This window comes from Hyaena hyaena, unplaced genomic scaffold, assembly GCF_003009895.1.
Source record: "Hyaena hyaena isolate Hyena2069 unplaced genomic scaffold, ASM300989v1 scaffold_28, whole genome shotgun sequence".
In the NCBI taxonomy this organism is placed as follows: Eukaryota; Metazoa; Chordata; class Mammalia; order Carnivora; family Hyaenidae; genus Hyaena; species Hyaena hyaena.
In genome coordinates, this window is record NW_024080660.1 from 717050 (window position 1) to 744119 (window position 27070).

At 39.3% G+C, this 27070-nt stretch overlaps 1 long non-coding RNA gene across 1 annotated transcript; it reads right to left on the reverse strand.

Annotated features, from left to right (window-relative positions):
• Positions 1 to 21526: 21526 nt before the first annotated feature.
• On the reverse strand, positions 21527 to 24438 carry LOC120228885. Its single transcript, XR_005527619.1, has 3 exons — positions 24392 to 24438; positions 22830 to 22939; positions 21527 to 21595 (listed from the first exon to the last, which is right to left on the reverse strand). It is a non-coding gene; the product is annotated as an uncharacterized LOC120228885 (long non-coding RNA).
• Between the last annotated feature and the right edge of the window lie 2632 nt (positions 24439 to 27070).

Consider the following 27070-nt stretch of genomic DNA (forward strand, 5'->3'; position numbering starts at 1 on the left):
CTCTCTACAGGGGTATTCACCGCACTCTCTCAACTGGATCCTTGCCATAGAAATTTAAACATACTCAGGATTCTCCTGTCTCAATAAAAACAAAAAACAAAAAAACCCAAAAACCTTCCTTAAACCTCACATCCTTCTCCTGCCTTATTGCTGTCTTCCTCTTTACAGTCAAATTTCTAAAGAAACATCTGTACTTCCGATATATTTCTTCACTTCCCACTTACTCCTCAACCCACTTTAAAACAGTGTCCGTGCCTTCACCCCCAAACAGCTCCCATGAAAAATGATCTCCTCAACTTTATGAGACATATCTGAGGCCATATCTTACTTGACCTTCTCCTTGAAATATCTTCCTTGGCTTTGGTGACACCACAGTCTCCTCATTTTCTTCCCTTTTGGTGACTGTGGGTAGGGATGTAAACCAGCAAGAGCAATCCTGGGGTGTTTATTTCACATTCTCAGGAGAGGCAAGAGGTGATCACCCTTCCCTCCCACATTTCAGCCTCAGATATTCTTCCATCCTAAAAGGCCAAGGTCCAGGCTGTCCTTGCAATGTGCATCTCTTCCCAGATGACAGGGTCTGTTTCACAAATTATTTTAGGTAAACCATGGCAATGCCCTAGAAGATGGAGGCAGAGGGAAGAGAGATTTTGAGAGTAGGAATTAGATCTTGAAACTTTCCTCCTGTTCCTCCTCTCCACTTTCCCCCATAAACTTTTAAGGTGGCTCCCATCTCCCTATTGATATGAGAAAAGGAAAATGTGTTCAGCCTCATTTCTCAGGGAATGGGAATTAAAATAGCAATATTTTAACCCGTGGACACATTATGAACAGGAGAGAGATGTGACCTAAATGCTTTGCTGGTCAACGCATCCTTGGTCAATTCAAGATTTCAGAACAGTACATAACCATCTAGGTTTGTCTCAAGGAATAAATGACTCAGATCAGCATTCGGAGAATATGAGATAATGGTATTTTGTTTTCTGGGAAGAGGAAAAAAAGTGCAATATACTGGAACACCAGAATTCAGAAAGCTGGGAGTGCAATCCAGACCCTACTTTCTGGCTCCTTCTTAGCCTTATTCCTCCCTCCCCAAACTCTAAAGGCTAGAACTTTTCAAGGCTAGTCCCAGATGTTGTACTTTTCTTACCCTAAATCCCTCTTTAGACCATCTTAGTTGTGACCACAGCCCAATGCACTCACATTCTTAGCTCTAACCCTGATCACTTACTTGAGCTCCAGACACAAACAGCCAGCTGCCTGACCAGCATCTCCACTTGCTTGTCTCAAAGGCACCTCTGGTCCTTTTTCGGGTTTCCCTCTGTCAGGAAATGACCCTGCCAGGAAATAACAGTGAATTCCATGGGCCAGAACTCTCTCATAATCCTGAAAACTCTACCTCCTAAGCATATGCCTGGTCTGTCTGCTTCTCTCTATGTTCACAGCAACAGCGCCATCACCTCTCTAGCTCACACCTCCAGGATTGCGCCGTTAGGCTACAACAGCTGCATCCCAACCAGTCTTTCCGAACCCATTCAAATCCCTTTCCAGTATCTGCTTCTCGCAACAGGAATTGAAACCATGTAATTTATTTTTTCAAGTTTGTTTATTTATTTTTAGTAATCTCTACACCCAACGTGGGGCTTGAACCCACAGCTCTGAGACTGAGAGTTGCACGCTCTTCCAATTCAGCCAGCCAGGTGCCCTGAAACTATATAATTTAAAGCAACATTTCAAGAAATGAAAAAATGTAAGTACACTTACTTTTCACATACATCCTTATTGATTTTGATGCCTACATATCTTTCCCACTTTTCCCCTTAGGCTTGAGTAAAAAGCATCATACTTCGGATCTTCTCCATAGCTAGAATTTCAAGTGGTTTCCAGAGTTATCATAAGCATCTTCCCTGAGCTTCAAATACAACAAGGATTTGAGTGTTTTCTACATACCAGGCACAGGGACAAATATTTTCCCCTGCACTATTTTATTTACTACCTGTTAGACCTCTCCAGAGTAGAGATTCTTTCTAAACCCAGCAAAGTTTTCTTTTACTCGATTGCTGTAATGTGTTAAAATGCCTTTCAAAAAGTTACAAATGGCTCTTTATACCTGCAAGTTTCCTCCATTTTGTGTGTATCCGGAAAAATGAGGTTTAAAGTATCTTTAACAACACTTGAATCAAAGACTTAAATATTAATCATGAAAAGCCCATGTGTATTTATCACTCCTTTGGAAGAATGATAGTTTGCCAAGATTTGGAAGAAAACAGAAAAAAAAATCACAGAATATAATAGGTTCCAGTCAAGAAGAATAGACATCTAAAACAAAAACAACTAAAAGGAAAGGTAATTGGGAAATATGTCTCAAATATTATATTAGAGACCCTACTCCTGATTAACGAATTCCCTTGGAGATGCTCCTCCAGAGCATACTTCATGTCCTATCTATCTTTATCTTCACAACATCCTCCAGAACATAGGCACACTCATGTGTCTGCCCACACATGCATACACACCCACCCGTCTGTGTGCACACAAACACACACGCACCCCTAGCAAAGAGCCTGGCACAGAATAGACTTTCAAAAATGTTATTAAGCCAAACTAAATTACCTTAGACTGTAATTGTAAAAGGTACAGTTAGACATTTCACACGAAATGCATTATGAAAAAAATCTATGTTTTTATGTATATAGATGTGAAACTAGATACTCAGATGGATGTTAGAATTGATGTAATGCATGGAACTTACCAAACAGTGGTGAGGTTTGGGGGGAACTAAATCATAATTCTCTGTTATTACTAACACAAATGTTTATCTCTTTACCTTATAGTGATAGGAAGATAAGTAATTTAGAAAGTGATTAAAAATTACCTCAATAGGAAGGCATTGGGCATATTTTATTAATCCTGTTTTGCCATAGTTTTCTGTTCTCTTGTCCCTGACACAAGATGTTCAATATTCTAGAATGGAAATAATGTACCTCAACCACAGTGAGGCTGGCAAAGTGGGATATGTAAATCATCTCAGTTTTCCCTCTTCAATATTCCATCCATATCAAATCAAATAGTACCTGTACCTTCACAGGGATTGGCACCGTGTTTTGCTTTGATAGAGGGGTGCTCCCCCAATCAGTTATAGCTCTAAGAAAATGAAGGCTCTCGAAGGGTATTTCATCTTCTCCTTTTCTTCTGTACCCATCACAGTGTTACAAACATAGGAAGACCATTCAGGGCAGAACTGTTGTTGCTTTTTACTAAAGAGAATGTCATAAGATGTACAAAAGAAAGAGTTAAAATTCACTACAAAGGAGAAAGAATAAGGTTATGCTGCATTTAAAGTACAAAATTTGGTGATGTTTAAAACATAATTTTAATTTGGGGCATGTGGGTGGCTCAGTCAGTTAAATGTCCGACTTCAGCTCGGGTCATGATCTCACGGTTTGTGAGTTCCATCCCCACATCCGGCTCTGTGCTGACAGCTCAGAGCCTGGAGCCTGCTTTGAATTCTGCGACTCTTTCTCTCTGCCCTTCCCCTACTCACACACACACTCTCTCTAAAATAAAGAAACATTAAAAAATGTTTTAAAAACATAATTTTAATATTAATTTTAAAAATTAATCTCATAATAGAAAAAATAAAACCAACATATCACTATCTTATTGTACCTAACATAGCTTTAGCTCTATTTTTGAAGTCACCACTATTTAAAAACCCTGATGTTATATACATACCTATATCAGAATTTTTTTTAAAAGTAGTGGTAATTAAATTCAACAACCATTTGATTAGCTGCTTGTGCAAGGCATGACATCAGAAGCCAAAAGGAGCTCAGAGATGAAGACAATTTGCCCTTGCTTTTAAAAATTGAAAGTATAATAAATAATGACCCGGAAATAACTGTAATAGCAGAATTTTCAAAGTATGAGATGTACTAGAGTGGAATATAAGGGGTAGACAGGAAAATTTTTACAAAGGAGGTAACCCTTCGACTGGACCTTGAAGAATAAGCAAGGCTTTGACAGACAAAGGGAAGGGTATTCCAGGCACCATGAACTAAATAACATCGTGAAAAAAATCAATAAAACCCATACCTGTGTTGACGTTTCTGTTCTCAACTGAATGGCCACTTCAGTTACCTGAAGACTGTTTCTATTTCTTTGAGTTGTTAATCTAAGGCTGTACTTTTGAGCGAGGCTATTTTTATTTCCAGAAGTATCACCTCCCAAACTAGAAATCTGTCACTGTCACCGAATTATGGCCTAACGACTTCACATGGGACTAGCCTTGTGTGAGCTGGAGGTCTACAGAAAATTTGAAAGTCTGTAAATTCCCAGAAATTAAAAAATTTAGAAACCCTAATGACAGCGAAAGGCAGAGTGGCATATAGTCTCAAGTGCAAAGGTTCTAGAAGAAGGGATTGAAAATAGCTATATACTAGCATTTAACCTAGTTTCAATTCATTATCCCTGTGGAAACTTTCATCAGCTATTCTTAATGCAATAGGCTCTATCAGTGTGACACATAGTAGGTGCTCAAAATATACTAGCTTTGACAGACCTTTTTTTTGGGTGACTTTTGTGCCCACTTTGTAACAAAGGCTGTTGAAATATTATGTAAAAAGAACCTGCTTTGAACTCAATTCTACGTTTATTTAACATCTTTGATGTCCAATGTACTGATGGTTTGTGTACCTGTTCAGTTTGCAGAATGCAATATCCTTTGGTCCTTAGAATAATCCGGAGGCATTAGTAGGGCAAATCCCACTACTCCTATTTTATGGATGGGACTTTGGAGATTCACCAATGTCAGGAGACTTGTCCAAGGTCAAAGAATTAAATCTTGGCCTAATTTCCACAATGTCACAAGGCGTGTTTTATGTAACGAGTAATTATTACTAGCTGTTCATATCTATCCATCTCTTTATGTACGTATCAAAAGAGAAATATATGTAAACAGAAAGTATAGAAGCAATTGCATTTTGTTTTGAAATGCAAAACAAACTTTTTATTAACATGTTTAATGAGAAAGCATCAGTTTAAGCTTAATATTATGGTAATGTTCATGAATATATAACAGAACCCTTAGGAAGAATTTCTAGCTAAATAACTTAAGTTCAGAAATCACTTCTAATCATTGCTCGAATTGAACCAAGGACTTATTTCTGTGCATAAACAACATGCAGTGCTAATTGTATTCATCACATAAAACATTCTCAAGTTGCCTTTGGCCAATGGACTGAGAACAAGGAGCCTGACTTACATTCCACAGATGTAAATAATAATTTGATGGTTAGCTCATTACAGGGAATGTGGTAGTGTAAAACAACCATAGTACATCTAGTCTGGAATTTTAGGGTTTCTATAGAATCCGTCCATGATTTGTTTATGATGTAGAGATGATGGACTCTGTCAGTTACTAATAAATGGTAAATAAAAAAGTAACCTATGATATTAAAGTACTACATTAGCTACATTGTGATTAAATTACAGTAACACCACCAGCTATAAACCTTTATAGAATCTTCTCAACCATGCAGTAATTCTCCTAACTATACTATTATGTAGAGCACAAATATTTCTTTGTAAGTCCAAAGCAATACATCAGGGAAGCATTTACTGCTGAAGCTAGATTGAGAGTAAATGCATCTTGGGTTGCTATGAATAAAAGCTCTAGCTTCTCATTACTTTATGACAAGACACAGAAATTCACTTTACTTTTCATTTAAGCTTTTCGGCTTCCGTTTATAGATGTATGCCTTCACGCTTTTATTCCCTTCTTGCTTCAGCCGTACGTAATAAATGATTATAAATTTTCACATTTGACCACCTCTCTGCTAGTCTCATGCTTAATGCACAAAGTTAGGAAGCCGCAGGTAAAATTTCACAAACACTTTTATTTATGATGTTGTCCTTGGTAACGGAAATTTCAATGTACTGAAATGAAAAGTATGATTAAAGGGATACGACATCCTGACAAGGATAGTAGAGGGCAGCCTTCTATTTCCTACTGAAAATATATAATACTTTTTTGACATCAATTTCATAGAGAATAGACATGGGTTAGTCATGGAAAAAAGACACAAACATGTTTCTAACTTCAGTATCCTCGAGTTTTCACTTTTATAACTTACAGTAGAAATACCTTATCTGCTGATGGGTTTACAATGTGAAAAATATTTTATTATTAAATTATTATTAAAATTTAATATCAAAGACTGAAAAGAAATTAAGGAAAAATAAAATTTGGGATGAAAGAGTCCTTTTTCTGGAAGGCACTATATGTAGAAAAGTACTGGCTTTTCCCTCTTTTAACTATTTCAATAACAGATTGCATTATTTCAAATCTCTATGTGACAAAAATGAGGCAGGACAAATTGGGAAAGTTAGAAACATAGTTAGCCTCTTGTGTATTTCAACAAAAAAAATACCATTATGCAAACAAAGTATGGGACAAGTGTATCTACTTACTATAACATTAAAAATATCCGAGGATTTGAGGCTACGAGTTACCCTTTTCTGTAACTTCAGGGAAGAAAGAAACTAAATGATTTGTAGAACTTCCTCTTGTAAAGTCACTTCTCAAATTAAATTCTGCTGCTAAAAAGCGCAGTTCCCTTGCCTGAAAATTAGAATTGCTTCAGATCCACTGGTTTCACCCACAGTTTTACTCTGGTCTCCAGCCAGTTAATAAAATGTGTTATCAGTAGATTTGAGTTCAAGGATCATTATAACTCCCTCAGCCTTGTACTGCCACAGCAGGGCGTGAGAGCTATTTCCTACTCAATGAAGGAAGATATAACATCTTGATTTCAAATCTCTGGAAATAAGATATTGTGGAAATCTTAAAATATATATCCTCTTGATTTCATAGCTATGGAAGTAAAAAACTGGAAATTTACTTTGAATAGCTGAAGATTTAGCCAGGGATGTGGCCAATCTCTGGGCATTCATAACTGGATTATCTTTAGCATATGCCATGTCTGTAGCTTAAATGTCATCCATCCATTCATTGTGTGTGGCTACTGAATTTCCACATTGTGCAGAGCACCATACTAACCCCAGGGAAGGAGAGAAGACACACAAAAAGCATCAGGCATTGCTCTTGTCGTCTAGCAGCTTATAGTCTGGAAAGGAAGATAAGATTTGCACGCAAATAACTAAAATTGCAAGTCAGCAAATAATCAGAGCCATATGAGCAGAGAGGTAAATTCCACGAAATTACATCGCATTGGAAGGGCCGAGTGTAGCTGCCATCTGGTAGTTACAGGGAGTTTGGGTGGTCTGTTCATCCGTCTCAGTTCATGGCTCGGGCAGAGGTCAGTAAATTCAGTAGACTTGAGTGCTGCCAGTTAAGGACCAAGAGCTAAAGATCCTGTGGTGTCCTTGGAGCTCAGACAGGAGAGGAGAGAGTGAGGAAGAGGGAGACGGATGATGGGTGCAGAGAATAGGAGGTGAGACAAGACAGTGAGCACCTCCAGGCACCCCCCAGCATCAAATGCTCAGTGATGTTGACATTACGACACAGGATGTGTTGAAAAAAAAATTCTTATGCGATACCTTTGGATTTATCATTAATGAAAATAAAAGGATTTTAACAGCCTAGGCAGAGGGCTTGCTATACAACACATGTCCTCAGTTATTACATTTTTAAGAAGGTATTCCATGCTGTATGGGCTAAAAAAAAAAAAAAAAAAATTGGTCTGTGTAGCATTTCAACAACCTCACAGCGTTCTTCAATAACTGTTCCTACAAATACTTTCTGACAGCTTCCATTTGTTGCTCAGCTATCGCAGAACCCTGAAAAATATATTATGTCTCATGTCAGTTATAAAAATAACACCACAAATTATAACCAAAACAAAATTACCCAGTAATTATCATTTAGATGTCCGTTTGAATCCTTTTCAGAGTTACTGTTACTTTAGTCTGCCATTAGGAGCCAGACAATTTAATACAAGGCACACTGGAGGGGTTTATTTAAATCTTACTCTTTTACCATGTGCTATACAATAATATCTGAAATCTACCTTTCTGAGCACTCTGCGAGCGCCTTAATCTCAAGAGCACTTCTAAATACATTCAATACTTACAGCCTTAGATTTGACAAAAAATAGGCATAGTAAACATGTGGTGTCAATTATGGGAAAAAACTGAACAAAGGTTAGAGGAATAAGAACAGAGCTCACAACTTTTCTTTTAACTTGTTAATGTCTCTGACCCTTTTGTACAAAAAAATCACTTTAATCAACATTATATGCATTTCATTCTGGCCTTACCATTTAACAGCCTGTAAAAAATGTTTGGCTATCAATTATACACATCAAGTTGATATGCTGCAGGACTGGGGGTCATTTATGCTTGCAATTAAATCTGAGAGGGCTTGAGGAGACCCACATGGTTAGCAAGCCTTCCTCTCTCCACCCCACTCAGCCTTCTTGAAACTGCAAGAGATGAGGAAGCTTAATTAAATTTATCCAAGATCTGTTTTCTCATCCTAGGAATTGAAAAGCCATGATCAGGAGTATAGTGAGTTTCAGATCTAGGGCCTTGTCTTCCAGCTTTGTACTATCTCCTCTCCCACTGTACTCACATAGTCATAGTTACACACACACACACACACACACACACACACACACAGGTTTTAGTCAAATAAATTTAAAAATTGATTCTTGACTTGTTTTGAGTCTCATCTGAAGCCAAAACAGTCATCCGAATTTGAGTGTGGCCATGACTATCTACAGTGCTAGTGTAAGATATGGGTCAGCACACATAAGTGCCCCATTTATAATAACAAATCAGAGGATAATGCACCAGCGGCCACATCACTGCTTACATCCTCTTAATCTTATGAGGAAGTTGATGGGATGTGCAATCTAAAATGATAAGAAGAGATTCTCAATTAAGTGGTCTTAAACTGGTATGGCTTTGGACCCAATTCAACAACTCAAAGTCTCCTTGAAAAATGCACATAGGGAAGGAAAACTATCCTATGTCCTGCAATGTGCTGACAGATGTTTTAAATGGTGTTCTGTGAACATCTGAAGCCTAGACTAGGGTTCCAACGCAGATCGGTATTTGACTTCTTTTATTTAACTTCATGAATTCTTCCCTTCCCTTCCTTCCCTCCAACCTCAGACCCTCAGGTAAGAGGACCAGCCATGGGATTTCAAAGCAGATTTGAAAAGTCACTCCTTCAACATTCCTTCATTCATTCAACAAATGTTTACTGTATGTCTACCATGTATAAAACATTGTGCTGGCTTGGTGCTGGCTTAGATTTATTACTGATACTTTTTGAATATATACAGTACGTTACAGTCAAATTCATCTTGATATGATATTGCACCTAAGCGCAAAAGAACTCCCCTGTAGATTGAACAGTTCTAGGAATTAGGTGAAAATAACTCCAAATGCCAATTAGAGGCAGCCATCCAATTTCCAACTTTATAGGCGGTGGGGAAGCTAGGGGTAGATTTGGATGTTCACAAGCATATTAAGGTGCAATTTTCAAATATCATGGCTTGGTTGATGCACAGAACATTAAGAATATTTTGAGACTGCTATGTGCAAGTAGCATCTGTTTTAATTGATGTATTTTTAAAAATTTTTTAAATGTTTATTTCTGAGAGAGAGAGACAGTGTGAGCAGGAGAGGGTCAGAGAGAGAGGGAGACACAGAATCTGAAACACGCTCCAGGCTCTGAGCTGGCTGTTAGCACAGAGCCCGACAAGGGGCTCGAACCCACTAACCGCGAAATCATGACCTGAGCCCAAGTTGGACGCTTAACCGACTGAACCACCTAGGCGCCACGATTGATTTATGTATTTTTTACTATAACATTGTATGATATGGTCTCTTCCTCTATGTTAGCTTTTTATAATTAATAATGGTATGTACAGTAAGGGAAGGGGAGAAAATATAGGGAGATATCTTTCTTAATATTATACTCTTTTGGGGCGAGTGGGTGGCTTGATTGGTTAAGTGTCTGACTCTCGATCTCAGCTCAGGTCTTGATTTTGTGGTAAGTGAGTTCAAGCCTAGCATCAGGCTATGCACTGACAGTGTGGAGTCTGCTGGGGATTCTCTCTCTCTCTCTCTCTGCCCCCCACCCCGTTTGTGTGCATGCTCACGTGTGCTCTCTCTCAAAATAAATAAATAAACTATATGTATATATTATACTTTTATGACATTAGCACCTTTGACTTTGCTCCTGAAAGTGTATTTTCTTCTCATGCTTATTTTCAACATATTAATCTAAGAAATAAACCGTTTTTATTGGAGGACTTTGTATTGGTGAATTAGAAATACTACTCTCTATCTGTAAGTCTAATTGTGTATATCCTATGAAGGTAAATGCCCACATAGATTGATTTTCTGTTACAAATGGATGTTTTGGTTTTTTAAGGGAGTCTGAAAAATAATTTCTTGTTATAAATCCAGTTGTTTTTAAATACTTTTTACATGTCAACATAGAAGAATCTAACAGTCTCACACAGTTATAATCTCCCAGTAATATCCTCATGGGCTTAAAATATGTCTATGCATTCCCCCCAAATGTTGAAGTAAATTAGAGAAGCCAGCTCGCAAATAAATTAGCATGTCTGTTTTCCAATTTAATACAGATTATTCTTCTGATGTTCAATACAGCTGAGATTCCATAAAAGTTTAACCTCCAAACAAAATGTAGCAGTCACATATTCATTGATTAGGTTTTATTACAAACAGTATCCCAAGGTTTTATGCAAAAAAAAAAGATTACAAATTGCCTACAAATGAACTTGTAATATTATATCTGGCTTAATAAAAAAAAAAGAGGTAAAAGGAATAAAGTCTAGCTCGGCTTTAAAAACCTGAAAATATGTGGTCATGGAAACAAGGAAGAAAAGGAAGTTTCTGGGTTCTTCTTTCCACTCCAGGAGAGATGAAGCATATGCCTGAGTTATTACAATGCATTGATCTGACTCCAACCTGAAGTTACTAAGGTTTTATAAGGCTGCAATAAAGCTTTCTTTGCATTAACCAGCCAAGCACATAAACATTTTAATGAACTGTTTTTACATGGTTCATTGGGCAGCTACCAGGCTACTATAATACAAATCACCACTCTGCCACATCCAGCTTTCTCATGATGGTTGTACTTTTTCAGTTTACCAAATGCAAATTGAATATCATGGCTATGGAGCTTAATCAAATACTTGACTATTCAAGCATGAGAAATTCTTAGCCTGGAATTTACTGTATTCTGGGATAGTCACTCAAAGGACTGAATCTCAGAGAATTTCCACTCTCGAGCTTCCAAACCAAATGTGAAGTTTATCATGATAGTCATGGAAACCACTAAAAATTAAACCTCTCAAAAATCACCACTCTGTTGAAATGGTTTAAGGCAGTGAATGACAGTGTTACCGTGAGGTACAAGTAGCTGAATCACCATTAATCCTGAAGAGATGGGATCCCCAAACTGATAGTTCTCTTAGTGACCTGAAGGCTGGAATGAATTATTGAACTCAATACCAATGCAGATCAAATCTCCTTGGAATAATTAAGTATCATTACTGACAAACATCTGTGTGCATTCTAGTCAACACTTAAAGTAACACTAAATTATTAAATATTTATTATGTCTTCTGAGAGCTTTATGACACTGTATGTATTTTTAAGATTAAAGATTAGCCCAACACATAATTTAATAATGAATGCAAATTATAAATGAATATTTAACAAACCATACCACATTTTATGTCTTAACATCTCTTCTGCCATTGATATGACTGAATGAGAAATGGCTACATGATGAATTGGCCTGCCGCCTAATGCCCCAGTGAAAACAAGGTGTTTTCACCTTGATGTGGCCTTTAAAATAAATTAATTTGTTAACATTTAAAAATGCAGTGTAACAGATGACATAGAACATTTATAAGACAGTTTATGACCCAACCAACCATGTTCTAATCCAATAATATTTATTAAAACATTTTATTTGTCTAATCATTTCATGGTCAAGATTCGGAAATGTTTGTTTTTCAAGTTGAGTCAAGGATTTAAATGCTACTAATGGTACCATAAAGATGTTATATGGTGTTAATATAACCCAGGTATTAAAAATATAATGAATTTGCTATTTATGAACCATTAAGTTTTACCTTACCCCCAGAATAAATTTTATATCATTACAGACCTATTAATACACCCTCTCTGTTTTTGTATCCTCCTAATCCCATCTACTGCCTTCCCTAAAATATATTTGCAAGCCAAATTTATAAATATATGAAGATAAATCAGAATTTTTTTTAACTCTGGAAAATATGTTTGTATTGAGCACAGAGTACGCAGTGGTTCTGTTTTCACTTTAAATTTTCTTTATGGTTGGGGTGCCTGGGTGGTGCAGTCGGTTAAGTGCTCAACTCTTGATTTGGGCTCAAGTCATGATCTCACTGTTGTGAAATCAAGCTCTGCACTGGGCATGGAGCCTGCTTAAGATTCTCTCTCCCTCTGTCCCTCTCCTGCTCTCTCTTTGTCAAAAAAATTTTTTTATTATTTTTTTAATGTTTACTTATTTTTGAGAGACAGAGCACAAGCAAGGGAGAGACAAAGAGAGAGTGAGATACAGAATCCAAAGCAGCCTCCATGCTCTGTCAGCACAGAGCTCCACACGGGGCTTGAATCCACCGATTGTGAGATCATGACCTGAGCCGAAGTCGGACATTTAACCAACTGAGCCACCTAAGCGCCCCCTGCCAAAATTTTTATTAAAAAGAGTAAATTGTCTTTATGGTTATCACTTTGGTGTTTCTGAATAAGCCAGGAACCATCCCACATATTAAAATGTGGGTCATATAAGCAAATTCTCTGTAGAAGTTCAGGCCCTTTGCTAAACTAAAGCTTTGAAAAAGGGCATTCTTTCTGTTATTGAAAAATCAAGGGGTACTTTAAAAACAGAAAAAAAGAAAAATTTAAGAACCTCAAGTTTCTTCAACTATGCACATCTTTAATTCAGTGATTCTGGGACTATAACAAAGATGAAATCCTAGTTATTAAAATGTTTGTACATATACACACATTTGCTGGTAAAACATTGGCAACAACCTCAAATTATGAGCTATGGGGGTAATTCTGAACCATTGCTGGACAGAATATTATATAGCCTTAAAAATCTTGTCTATGGGGGCACCTGGCTGGCTCAGTCAGAAGAGCATGCAACTCTTGATCTCAGGGATGTGAGTTTGAATCCCACGCTGGGTACAGAGATTACTTAAAAATAAAATTAAAAACAAAACAACAACCTTGTCTCTGTATCATATTTAAGACCATAGCAAGTGCTATGGTTCAGATAGAATGATAAGGAAGGAAAAAGTAGTATACAAAATTGAATCAGGTGCCTGAGTAGAACATCAAAGTAAAACAAAATCCTAAAAGAAGAAAATTACAATATAGGCAGAAAGTATGAGCAGTTGCCATTATTTATTGTCAATGAAATAATGTATGTGGTATATAAAATCATTTAAAACAAAATATTTTTTTAAAACAAAGTGAGAAGTTTGAATTAATATTGCTAGTTTATAATATGTATCTCCCTTCCCCTTCCCCAGTATTTGGAAATAGTCTGGATTTAGTTATGGTGTTTACATATTACTATGCTTGGGAAGGATTCTTTCATTATTATTATACATAATTACATCTCTCCCCTCCCCCCAAAAGTCACTCTAATCAAAGAATGATAAGTTAGTTAGAAAGACATCATAATAAGGATAAACTTAATTGTCTTGAAATTGTTAATTTTAAGACCACATTCATTGTGCCTTTGGTTCTTCCTTTTCTGTAGCTGCTCTCTGTTACCTTTTTCCTCCCTCCAGATTTTTTTCATTTCTTCTGCAAAGCTCAGGACTGGAACTGCAGTTTCAGGTGATTTTTCAACTTACGTCATCTTTCTTCAAGGTTTTTCTCAGGTTCACCTTAAACTTACGTACAATAAAAGTTTTCCTCCACTTATAAGGGAACGGACAGAATGGAGGCACAAAGGAAAGGAAAGATCCAGGCATTTCTCATTGCTTTCTTTTTCTTTTCTTTTTTTTTAGTAGGTAGCAGTTTTATTCATTTGTATGTTTATCTTAAACTTTAGTTCATTTTAAGTCCAGTAAGTTAACATATAGTGTTATATTAGTTTCAGCATACAATGTAGTCAATCAGCAATTCCCTATATCACCCTGTGCTCAGCATGACAAGAGACCCCTCAATCCTCATCACCTCTTTCACCCATCCCTCCACCCATCTCTTAGACTTTTCTTAAACAGGAGAAGTAGATGCTTGCTGTGCTTGATAAACTTTTGGAACAACTGCACTGTTTTAGTTCAGTAAATATAAAGACAACAGAGACCTCATGAGATTCTTGTGAAAATTCAGGGAAGTAACACAAGGAAAGCACTCAGTACAAGACTGGCTACCTAGTAAATGCTCAGTAAGTATTAGCCCGCATCTTCTGCATAATCACCGGTCAGCAGCAGGAGCTGCAAATTTTTTCTTCGCAGAAAGATCAAAAGGGCAATCACCGCTTATCTCCAAAGAGTTCTCACTGATTCTCTGTCATCAATTTATTTTCTCTTTAAAGTTCAAATCACTAACAATGGAATTCCATGCTTTAAACGCGGGCTAAGGAGCAGATTTTAACAACTACAATTCCCTCAAGGTAGGATCCTTTCCCAGAAGTGTTTATAAAATGGGAAAGCAAAGGAGGGTGCCTGGAGGGCTCAGTCAGTTAAGCACCTGACTTTGGCTCAGGTCATGATCTCACAGTCTGTGGGTTCGAGCCCTGCGACGGGCTCTGTGCTGAGAGCTCAGAGCCTGGAGCCTGCTTCAGATTCTCCCTCTCTCTCTGCCCCTCCCTTATTTGTGCTTTGTCTCTGTCTCTGTCTCTATCTAACTCTCTCTCTTTCTTTCTCTCTCTCTCTCTCAAAAATAAATAAACTTTAAAAACTGGGTAAGCAAAAGAAATAGATAAAATCAGAGCAAAATATCTGTTACTGTCCTATTCAGTAAGGCTCAGTGCTAGGTTTACTCATGACTTCGGTAGTCAGAAGTCTGGCTAACATCCACCTCGCTCCCCCGCTCCCCTCAAAAGGAACACCACATGTATCAGAAGAGCACTGCATCATGATCTTATTTCCTATGCTTCAATAACCATATCTGCTCCTTCTGGTGTTATTATTATCCTGAGGTTACTCACCCAGTATTTATGTTTCACCTTGCAATAGATCCGTACAAGGGACCAGGGCAAGGTTTGGCAAAAGAGAATTCCCTATGAAATTCCTGACCTAGGGAAAGAAATACTTGTCAAGTTTAAAGTCAGCACAGGGTTTGGCAGAGGGAACCGATTTCTCTCAGAGCTCAGCTGTGGAAGTCTCACCCCAGGATGGAATTCCCAGGATATAAGGACTGGATTGAATCCACGTTTCTCTGCTATCTTTCAACACACCTAGAAAGTGGGAACAGCAGGAAATTCAGCATGTCTCCCCACACTCATTAGCAAACTTCTGAGTGCTTTTCACCTATCCTTGAATGTGACCATCCCCCTTTATAGTCAGCCTGGAATATTTATTAAAGAGGAAGCCACCAAATTGTATAAAAGCCTTTATATAAGCATCTTTACAATGGCCTGTCTCCTTCCAACCCCACCCTTAGGTCACCCTCTGGGATGTGGACTACATGCTTGCTGCCCTATAAACATCAAACATTTTCCACTCGTGACTTTATACCAAATCATAACCACAATTCGGAACACTAAAGTACCGTATTTCGTGCCAAAAGTCACCTCACTTCCTTTAACCCATTTTCAGTGATAGTTTCTTTTCTGTTTTCCAGAGTAGAGGAAGAAGAATCATCCTATACATATCACAGAGTTCTTGGGAAGGGACACAGCGAGTGTCATGTTTGAGACTTCAGTTCCTTTGACTCTGGGACAGTGGGGACACAGGCGAGGCATCGCACAGCCACTCCACAGAAGCAATAATGAGCTCTGCCTTTTCACATGTAACTCCAGGAGCAAGGAGAAACAAAACCGATTCCCCCCAAAGGTGCAGACAAAGAAGAGCACCCTCCCAGAGGAGCCTGATGATAAGTGGCCACAGGGAGCATCGCTGTGATCAGTCAGAAAGGCAGGCGAGTTATTAGCTTAGCCCTGAACCTCCTACTTAATGTAGGGCCAGTGGTGATGGTTAACAGACCCTAGCTGCGGTGACAAGCCTGGGACCTGCTCAAGGAAATCCAATTGAAAAGCAGCCAAGAGGAACAACACACTAGAAACAGATGTTCCGGCTCCCAGGATGTGCACACATTTAACCTGAATATGTAGTTGGGGTGGGATGGGAGCATTCGCTTCTAAATATAGTGATTTCACCCCTTCCCGCATATAGATATTGTCAAGTTCAATTTTAGCCATCCACATGAGTGTTGTCAAATTTTCAGCAATTTCTTTAAAACAAGACGATGTCAGAATCATAACAGCTATTAACAGAATTCAGGGTATTTGATTTATCTACCAAGTTTTACTGAAACATTTCAGTGAAATCATACACTCTTCAAGTCCAGTCTCATAGTAATTGAAAATTATCTTTACAAAAAAAAAAAAAAGCTGCCCCAATGAAATTCAAACATTTCATGGCATTATTGGATGTAATATTATCACTAGCATTAAGAGAGTTATATTTTTATCGGTCCTTTTTAGCCACTTCTGGTTACTAAGCAGGGGAGTTTATGTTGATAGAGGTGTGATCACCGTGTAGACAGGGACTGGAGCACAAGCTTGACAAAATCGGTTAATTAGATTTGAATGACAGTGGAGTCCTCTGAACCATGGCAATAAGTCATGTACATTAGGAAGCATTCTCCTTTTATGTCAACACAATTCTGTTTTTCTCTAATGGGCTTTATAAGAGGAGAGAGACCATCTCACTGTGCTGATTTTTCTGAAGAAAAAAAAAATCAATACTCTCAATAGATTTTAAGTAGATCTTATGTCTTACAGCAATAGGCCCATAATAAATACATGTAAAAGACTTTCAAATGTGAATTAATGCATGCCACAATAAGATCAGATCTTACCCCAAATTCATGTTGTCGTTATGTATGTCCAAAGGAAAAAATAGTTGCAGAGTATTGACTCCAGCAACGCTTCATTTTTTATTGGTGGGTATTAATCTGGTACATTTTTGGGGTCACCGGATTCTTATTTGCCTTAGAATGCCCGATTATATCATCCTGTAAAGGAGGAAAGAGCATGAGCCATCATTCTGTGCTGAAATTTATTGAAGGTATTTATGAAGAGGGTGATCCTGGGGAATGCAAGCTTTTAAAATCCAAGAACAGCAGCAAAAATAAATTAATCAGGAATTCATCACTAATTTATACACGAATCACTTACAAGAAAGGTAAAATGGTTCAGTAAATTATGGATTTACTAGTAAACTTGATTCTAGGACCTTGGAAAATACTTTGATTGGACTATAGATCCATTTTTCCTAAAAACAATTTTCACCTCAACTTCAGAGAAGAGGGACATTAAAAACCAAACACCCTCTATGAACATTTGAGGGGAACTCTTTTGTGGTAACAGAAGGAATCAGAGGCAGTGGTTCATAGGATTCATCTGCTTTCCACAAACTCAGGGGTGGGACCGTCTATCGTATTTCCAACTCATTCTCATGAATTCTAAATTGTCAACACCTAAGGTTAATGATACCTGTCTTTTTGCTGTCATAAACAGTTAAGGTGGTTTAGCAAGAGATAAATCATCCCCAGCAGAGGGCTCTGCTATTGTTCTCTTCAAACAAAGGAAAAAGCTTTTTTCTATATAAGTCTTAAACACTGTTACAAGAGAAAAGACTTATTTTTTTTCTTTTATACTCAGATGCAATTCTCAGTCTACAACAGACTACAAAGATCTGTGGATCTTTCTTGATCCACAACATCTATTTTTTTAAAAAGTTTTTAGAATAATAATGAAGAGTTTCTATGTATGACGAATCACTCTAATCTCCAAAATAGGCACTGACTTTTTAGGAGGGCACAGTAGGAAAGTCAACCATTCTTTTGATTATTAGATAACCAGGGCCTTGATCTGAAACACCTTCCATTCAATTGAGGATTATACTTTTAGCTACTAAATAAATGATGAAGTGGGCAGGGCTGGGGGTGCAGGAATGAGAACATTACCAGGAACCAACAAGATCATCTTGCAAGAACTACATATGAACAAAAACTTCTTTTAATGAAAAATACTAAAGAATATACAAACTACCTTTTTCATCCATCCAAATCTTAAATAATTTATTTCTTTCTGGAAAATATTCTTTCTATGATTCGAGAAGCACGCTACCAATTTTAGAATGCAGAGTTATCGATGCTATAAAGTCAGAAATATATTGTATTACACTTTCAGTACACATAAAGTGCATATTAAATATAATATCAGGGGAGCCTGGGTGGCTCAGTCGATGAAGTGTCTGACTTCGGCTCAGGTCATGATCTCGCAGCTCGTGGGTTCAAACCCCATGTCGGGCTCTGTACTGACAGCCAGCTCAGAGCCTGAAGCTTGTTTCAGATTCTGTGTCTCCCTCTCTCCCTGACCCTCCCCTGCTCACACTGTCTCTCTCTCTCTTGCAGAAATAAAGATTTAAAAATAATAAATAAATAAATAAATAAAGATAGTATCAGTATAATAAGCATATCAGGTACTACATTAGATTCATTTAAAATGAAATAAGGCCAAGAGCTTAGCAACATAATAACACACAATGTGCTCAGGGATAACTTTACAATTTTAATAGAGAATGTCCTTGAGTTAGGAACTACTGTGACAAAGCAGGAGATGGTGACAATAGTCAGTCACACTACAAATATGTTGTAATGAAAAATACATCACATCTTAAGCAATTTACTGAAAATAGCAAATGAAAATGTACCTATAACAAGATAAGTGGTTTTTTCCCCACCAACTTTCCACTCTTTTCCACCTGCCACACACACACACACACACACACACACACACACACACACACACTGTGATTTACTTTATTATCAGTATGGTACACATGCTGAACCAGCTCCATGAACAGGTAGTGTGGCTCTTCCCCTTGGTCCAGCCTTCTGCACACACACTGACGTACAGACTTTGCCACACACACAGCGCCAATTCTTCCATTTCATGTCTTTCGCTTAAATGTTTTCATCCTTGCCAGACATTGTGACGAAAAGGTTATTTGCTGCCCGATCTTAGCCAGCAAACAAAACCCATCTCTTTGGGTGGCTGCCTAAGTCTGTATTGCTGGGTTCACACGTTTTTGTGTTTGGGGACAATATAAATCAAAGGGTCTCAGAGACAGCTCTACCAACTCCGTTTGCAGCCAGGCAAGCAAAGATCCAGAGCACTGATGTGTGCCCGGAACCACAAGCTGACCAGTGGTGAGGCTGGATTCGAATCCGGGGCTTCATATGTATCCTGCTTTGTCCAACCTTCTTCTTGTTCCCTATGGCCCTAAGGAGCTGGTCTGGGAGGAGAGTGGCAGTCATGAGGTTTTAACAGACTTCCTTCCCATGGCATAAAATCCCCACCCAGTGAATACTGAGCATGGCAGCTTTATGGTGGAGTTCGGCCAGTACAGGCTACAGACGTGCCTCCAGCAGCTGGAGTCTCCTGAGTTTTATTTCTTCTCTTTCTCTCTCAATTTCTGGTTGTGGTATATAAAAAGCAAGCCGGTAACTATTGCATTATATTCTGCAATGACTCAATAGCAGCACTTGCTCATTGAGTCCACCACAATTTATTGGGTCCCAGCAGTGTGAGGTGCTGGGGTAGGACCCAGGACCCCAACCGCTGGCTTAGGCAGAGAAGAACACTGACTGTCCATCCATCTGGCAGAGATCAATCACTGTGGAAGTGGGAGCACCTCACCCGGGTTGGGGGTCCAGCGAGGCCTCCTGGAGGGAGGTTCAAGGTATGTGGGAATCAGCCACAGAACATTACTATCAATAGTAAAAACGTTCTTTCATGTTTATCACCTCATTTTATTCTTATAGTAATACTACTGAGAGGTGAGCAGGACAGGCATTGATTTCACTTAAAACACAAACAAACAAACAGAACAAAACCCAGGCTAACGAGAATAATGGGCTTAAGGCTGGCCAGTAGTAGAGCCGGGTGAGAAGAGAGAAGCCTGATGAGCTCCCAGGAGAGTGTTCTTCCTACAAGTTTACATCCATAAGCACCTGGTGAGCTGGAGCCACTTCCCCTCTGTAAAACAGCAGGGGTGAGTGTCCACCTCCACCCTCTGGAGCCCACTGTCCCTTCATCTTGGTCTCATTGGGTAGATGGCACCCTAGTTGGTGCAGAGGAGCTGATTTATGGACAAAGAGTCCTGCCAGATCACAGACAAGGCGCCCTTGCATCTGAAGGACCCCCGGCCAGGATCTCAGGGCCAGCAAGGGAACTTCCAAAGGGCAGCCTGCAAATTAGAGACACCCACCAGCTCAGGAACCTGCACTGAGCCACTTCTGGAGGCTCTACTTGCTTCTCTTCTCTTTTCCCTTTGGCCTCCCCCACCCTAAATGCTCATGTAAGCAACCCCACTTTGCTTCTCTGTCGCTTCCGCAAACACACACACACACACACACACACACACACACACACACACACTCCTAGCCTTCACCCTGTTTCCCATCTCTTGTGGTGACTCTAAGCCACTCCACAGTCATCCTCCAGACCAGGAGTTACCCCAGCATTTCCAGAAACTGGAGGGCACTGCCAATGCCGAGAGGCTACAAATGTTGTTCATTTTAGGCCTAGGGCAATACTCTTGCATTTTTTTTATTTGGGGCTTTTCAACCAGTAAATCTGATGCTTTTGTTTTCTATGTGTGTCATGGTAAAATGCTCATTATCAAAAATTCTTCCTGCATTATGGGCTGTTTATCCATCTGTCTCTTTTATAGTCTTCTGCATTTTCCAGAATTTCTATGATGAAGATGTTTTACTTTCAAACTCATAGGAAAAGAGTTTAAAATGTTCAAGTATTACCACAGAGGAATATAGAATTATTAAGAGCTTCCTCTGAGTGGTGGAACTATGGGGGACTGGTTTTTCTTTATTCCATTGGAATTCACATGCATTCTTTTGGCCTTGTACACTGAGGTCAGTCATAGACAATTTTTGAGTGATAAAGAGTGACTTCAAAATAGTAAGCAGAATGAATCTTATAGGGTGAAAGTATTTTTGGAAAACCTATTAAAAGCAAAGATGGGGGCACCTGTTGGTAGAGAATGTGACTCTTGATCTCAGGGTTGTGAAGTCAAGCCCCAGGTTGGGTGTAGAGATGACTTAAAAATAATATAATAGGTGTTTTTGTTTTTGTTTTTTAAAGAGCAAAGATAGAAAAAAAAAAAAAAAAACAGGTGGAAATGGTACCTACCTCTCCTGCCAGTCTCTATCTTCATCTGAGGTTGGTGACCATGGCCATCATGGGCCATGTCTTTAAAGTCTGCACTATTGTCTTTAAAGTCCCACACTATTGTCTGCATTATGTATACAGAGGTAGAGCCTACTGCTCCTGAAAAGGTAGAAGAAATATAGGTAACAAGGAAACAAGGACTGTGTTATGTCAAAATGTATCTGTCTATACTCCCACTGGATTATATCAGGCTGTGTAGACCATTAAGCATTTTCCACCGTTGAGAGAGCCAGAAACAGAGAGAGAGAAAGAGAGAGAGAAATTGTGGGCAAATTATGGCTCCATACCATTAACATGCAGACATAGTTGCTGCCAGTGTACCATTACTACTTTTCATATGATTTTCACCTTTCATCTTCTTGTAAAATGCTGTGAATTTACTGCGGAGCCTGTGTACTGCTACTCTCCTAAAGAGAAAATTACTTCTTTTAGAGGATCTGCTTACACAAGCGTAAAATCTCTGCAGCTCTCGGAGCAGCAAGAGAACCACATCAGACTCTGATATGCTGAGTTGGCTTTTTGGAGTTACCTGTTCCAGAGAACTTTGGGCAGGGTTTTTTTTTCCCAGCATGTCGCTTTCTTTATATTCTTGTCGACTCACATCCTCAAGTGTCTTACTGAGTACCTCCTAAATGCAGTTGACCTTAGTAGATGCTGTGAGGGACACACAGATAACAAGTACAGGGTCCTTGCTGTAGAGAGGCTTGTCATCTCACAGGGGATATGACAGAGAAAAGCAACTGATGAGCTGGGGAGAAAACATTCTAAGCAGAGGGAAGGACAAGTGCAAAGACTGTGAGGAAAAAATGAGCATGAAGGCCAAAGGTGCCAGTTAGAGAAGGGGAGACATGACATGGAGAGATGGGAACAGGCGAGGTCTTGTAAGATCGAGGAGCTTGAATTGGATTTCAAGTGTGATGAAAACCATTTGAAAGCTTTGAGCAAAGGCATGATGATGTCTGACTTTTTTTTTTTATGATCTCTCCAACCTTGAGGAGGATAAGTTGCCAGGAGCTAAGAACAGAGGCAGAGAGACGAGTTAGGTCTGCAGAGGTGTAGGCTGAAGAAGATGGTGACCTGGATTAGGGTGGCAGTGTGAAGGGCACTGAGACTCATGGGGAACAAAGTCAGAGAGCCCAGAGGACCAGGCTACTAACTGTACAATAGTGGCCTGCATTAGTATGAGGTGCTCAGAAGGGGCCCTGTAAATATGTATTGTGTGAATGTATGGCTGGATAAAGAGAATCACTCCCTAGAATGACTCCCAAATTGGAGATCAGGAAACTCATTGCAGGCTTAACCATTTCTGATATGCCATACTGACTAGACTTACCTAGTTCAACTTCACTGGACATTCTTTTCTTCCACCTTAAGATTCTCATGGGTTCCAACAGATGTGATCCATGGTTCCAAAGTAGAATAGCTTCTGGCCAAAGGAGAGCACTAAGGAGGCAAATTAATATCACAGTCAAAATCCTCTATTCACTAGCGTCCTTTAGAAGTAGCTATAATGGGGCTCTGATGTACTTCTGAAAAGATCATTTAAAGATCATCATGGTGGTTAAAATCTGACCCTATGTTTTTGCCATGCTTGTGAGACACTACTGATGCTCTGACTAGGTGGCATTCTCACTTACCGAGCTAAGCAAGAAAGTCATCTTTGCCTTATCACTAGGTTACGTTGATGATATTTGAGGATCTGGCATCTACCCATTAATAACAATCTTTGATTACAGATCACTATTTATTTTTCAATTAACTTTTAAATCTTAATTCCAGCATAATACATAGGGTTATATTAGTTTTGGGTATATGATATCATGATTCAAAACTTCTATGCTTTGGGCATAAAACTTAGGAGTTTTAAAGTTGGGGGCACCTGAGAAAAACAAACAACCCAGTGAAGAAATGGGCAGAAGACATGAACAGACACTTCTCCAAAGAGGACATCCAGAGGGCCAACAGACACATGAAACGATGCTCAGCATCCCTCCTCATCAGGGAAACACAAATCAAAACCACACTGAGATACCACCTCACGCCAGTCAGAGTGGCTAAAATGAGCAAATCAGAGAACTCTAGATGCTGGTGACGATGTGGAGGAACAGGCACCCTCCTCCACTGTTGGTGGGAATGGAAACTGGTACAGCCCCTCTGGAAAACAGTGTGGAGGTTCCTCAGGAAACTAACAATAGAACTCCCCTATGACCCAGCAATAGCACTGCTAGGAATTTACCCAAGGGATACAGAAATGCTGAGGCATAGGAGCACATGTACCCCAATGTTCATAGCAGCACTCTCCACAATAGCTAAAACATGGAAAGAGCCTAAGTGTCCATCAACGGACGAATGGATCAAGAAGATGTGGTTTATCTATACCATGGAATACTCCATGGCAATGAGAAACAATGAAATCTGGCCATGTGTAGCAACATGGATGGACCTTGAGGGTGTTATGCTGAGCGAAATAAGTCAGGCAGAGAAGGACAAATATCATATGTTTGCACGTATAGGAGGATTGGGAGGAACTTGACGGAGGAACAAGGGGGAGAAGAAGGGGGGAAGTGGTGGGGGAAAGGGAGAGAGGCAAACCATGAGAGACTCTTGAATGCTGACAAAAACTGAGGACTGATGGATGTGGGGGGGAGAAGGGATGGGCATGGAGGAGGGCACTTGTGGGGATGAGCACTGAGTGTTATGTGGAAGCTAATTTGACAATAAACTATTTGTAAAATAAATAAATAAATAAAATAAGTAAATAAAAAAAAAAAGATCATCAGTGGTTGTTTGTCTTAAAAATGTTTGTTGAAATATAAAATCTGTAGGTGTGCATCAGTGGTTCTCAGCCCTGGCTGCATATAGAAAGTATCTGGGGAGCTTTTAAAATACACTCACAACCAGGCCCCACTCCAGCCAGATTCCATCAGAATGTCTGGCATGAGGCCCCAGCATCCATAGTATCTAAAAGCTCCTAGGTGATTCTTATATGAGTCAGAAGCACTGCCACAGGTGAGGTGAGTCACTTTCCTATCTGCCCTTCACCACAGGACGTGAGCAATCCTGTGGACGGACTACAGTCGATGACACAATGGGCAGCCTTCTTCATGGACTTGAGACACACATTCCTTCTTGAGCACTTGCAAGAATTACTCACAAAGCTTGTAATAAAGAGACATTCATCAACTTGAGGCTTAGGAGTGGGCAGCCTCAAATGGGCAAGTCAACCCTCTATTTCTCAGGCTTCCACTGTCTCCCTTCCTTCCTTCCTTCCTTCCTTCCTTCCTTCCTTCCTTCCTTCCTTCCTCTCTCTCTCTATTTCTCCCCCTCTCTCCCCTTTTCCTTCCTTTCCTTCCTTCTTTCTTTTTCCTCCCATTCTCTCTCTTCTCCTTGTCCTGCTTGTTTTCTCACTTTCTCCCATCAGACCTCCCACACACCTGCCCATGACACGGTAGGCAAGCCAGCTACCCTGGAGGCTTCAGGCTGCATACATCAGCTCTCAGGAGAAGGTCTGGATAAAAATCAAAACTTGTTGAAAGGCCAAAGCATAGAAACAATCCTTGCTTTACTGCTTCACTGCTTTGAAAACAAGTCTGGCCATTCTGTAAAAAATTAAACATGGAGTTATCATATGGTCCGGCAAGTCCACGCCTAGATGCGAAATAAAAATTTACGTCAACACAGAAACTTGTATACCAATATACACAGCAGCAATATTCCTAAGAGCCAAAAAAGTAGAAACAATTCAAATGTCCGTCAACAATGATATTCCACTGTATGGCTGTACCTTATTTTATTTATGAATGGATACGGTGAGATACCATTCATCCCTGAAAAGAAAAAAGTACCGATACCTGCTTCAATGTAGATGAATCTTAAAGACATATGCTAAGTGAAGGGAACCAGGAGCAGTATCCATGTATGGCATGATTCCACTTACGTGAAATGTCCCGAAGAGGCAAATCCATAGAGACAAAAAGAAGACTGGTGAGTGCCAGGCCCTGGGGGAGGGAAGAATGGGAAGTGACTGCTCACGAGTACAGTTCTTTTGGGGTGATGAAAATGTTCTAAAATAAGGGATGATGTTTGCACAACTCTGCACATACACTTTAAAACCATTGACTTGTGTAATTGAAATGGGTGAATGATATGTTATGTGAATGATATCTGAAAAAAACTGTGAGAAATAAAAGTAAAATGTGTACTTCAATAAGAGAACAGTATGAATGCTACAATGACCATATTTTTTAAAAAATTGTGTAGACTTTTAGGAGACTGTGTTCATTGGAATATTATAGTCAGAACGGTCACCATATAACATGGAGAGATATGACCCATCACTTCCAAAAATGTTTTCCTTAATTATGGAAACTTCAGGGACCTTTGCCCGTGCTGTTTGAGCATCTTATAAGCTCTTTGCTGTCTTCCCCTTCTTCCATTTACTATAATGGCACCTCTTCCTTGTCAATCATGACGTTGTCTGTATTTGTCTCACTACCTCCACTTACAGGTACGTGTGGAAGTTACAGCCCTCTCATGGAGATTAGGATTTCATGGTTTAAAGACCCTGAGTTGAAGGATGGGATTGACCCTTATCCAAAATGATATCCCCACCCAATATCTACCCAACATCATACCCTCAGCCCCACATAAAGACCACAAGAGATTTTGTGAGTTCCTCCACTCAGTTCTGGAATAAATTCCATAGTTTTATAGGATGTCTTCCTCTGAAGAACCCCACCATGAATCCCCCTCAGGGGCACTTCTTTTCCAGGTCAGCTCTCCAGAGTCAAGTTTTCTCAAATTGTTCAAAAAGCTTCATGATCTCCATCAGTCACTCTTCCTCCTTCATGTATTCCTGGGTATTCCTGGAACTGAGGGGTTTTAAACTGGCCCTCAGTTTCTCCTCAGATTTCTTTCTCACTATAGCTCCCCATCACCCTCTTCCAAACCCGACCCATAAGAGGCTTTCAGGTACCAGCTCCTCTTCCAAGCACCTCACGTAGATTCCGTCAGTGAAGCTTCACCACAGCCTGAGGTAGTTCATATTATTACTATCTCCATCTTATGAAGTGAAAATTGAGGCACCTAGATATGACATCATCTTCCAAGGCTGCACATGAAGGAAAGGTGGAGTAAAGGCTCAAAGCATACATTTTAACCCCATGCCTCCCATCACAACTTCCTGTGAGGTGAGAGCTTTCCATGTGCCAGGCACTGTTCTGAGTTCTCTATGTGCATTGGCAGCACTCACCTCAGGTGTTTCCACTGGAAAGAGCAAAGCTTAAGTGCAGGAGACCACCTAACCAAGCTTGTGCTTGGTCATGGAGATCTGGACATACTCATTTATCGGCAGAATATTTAGTAGACACTACGTCTATTGTTCTAGGAACTGGGTATTGCTCTAGGAACTAAGAATATGTACAATAAAATAAATAAGAACCTGTGTGCTCATAAAACTTATCTCCTCGTGAGGTGAGACAGACAATAAAAATTGTAAATAAGTGATATGGTGTATTAGAAGGTACAGGCTATTTTATAATATATCTAATGAGAGTAAAAAAAATAAGAATAAAA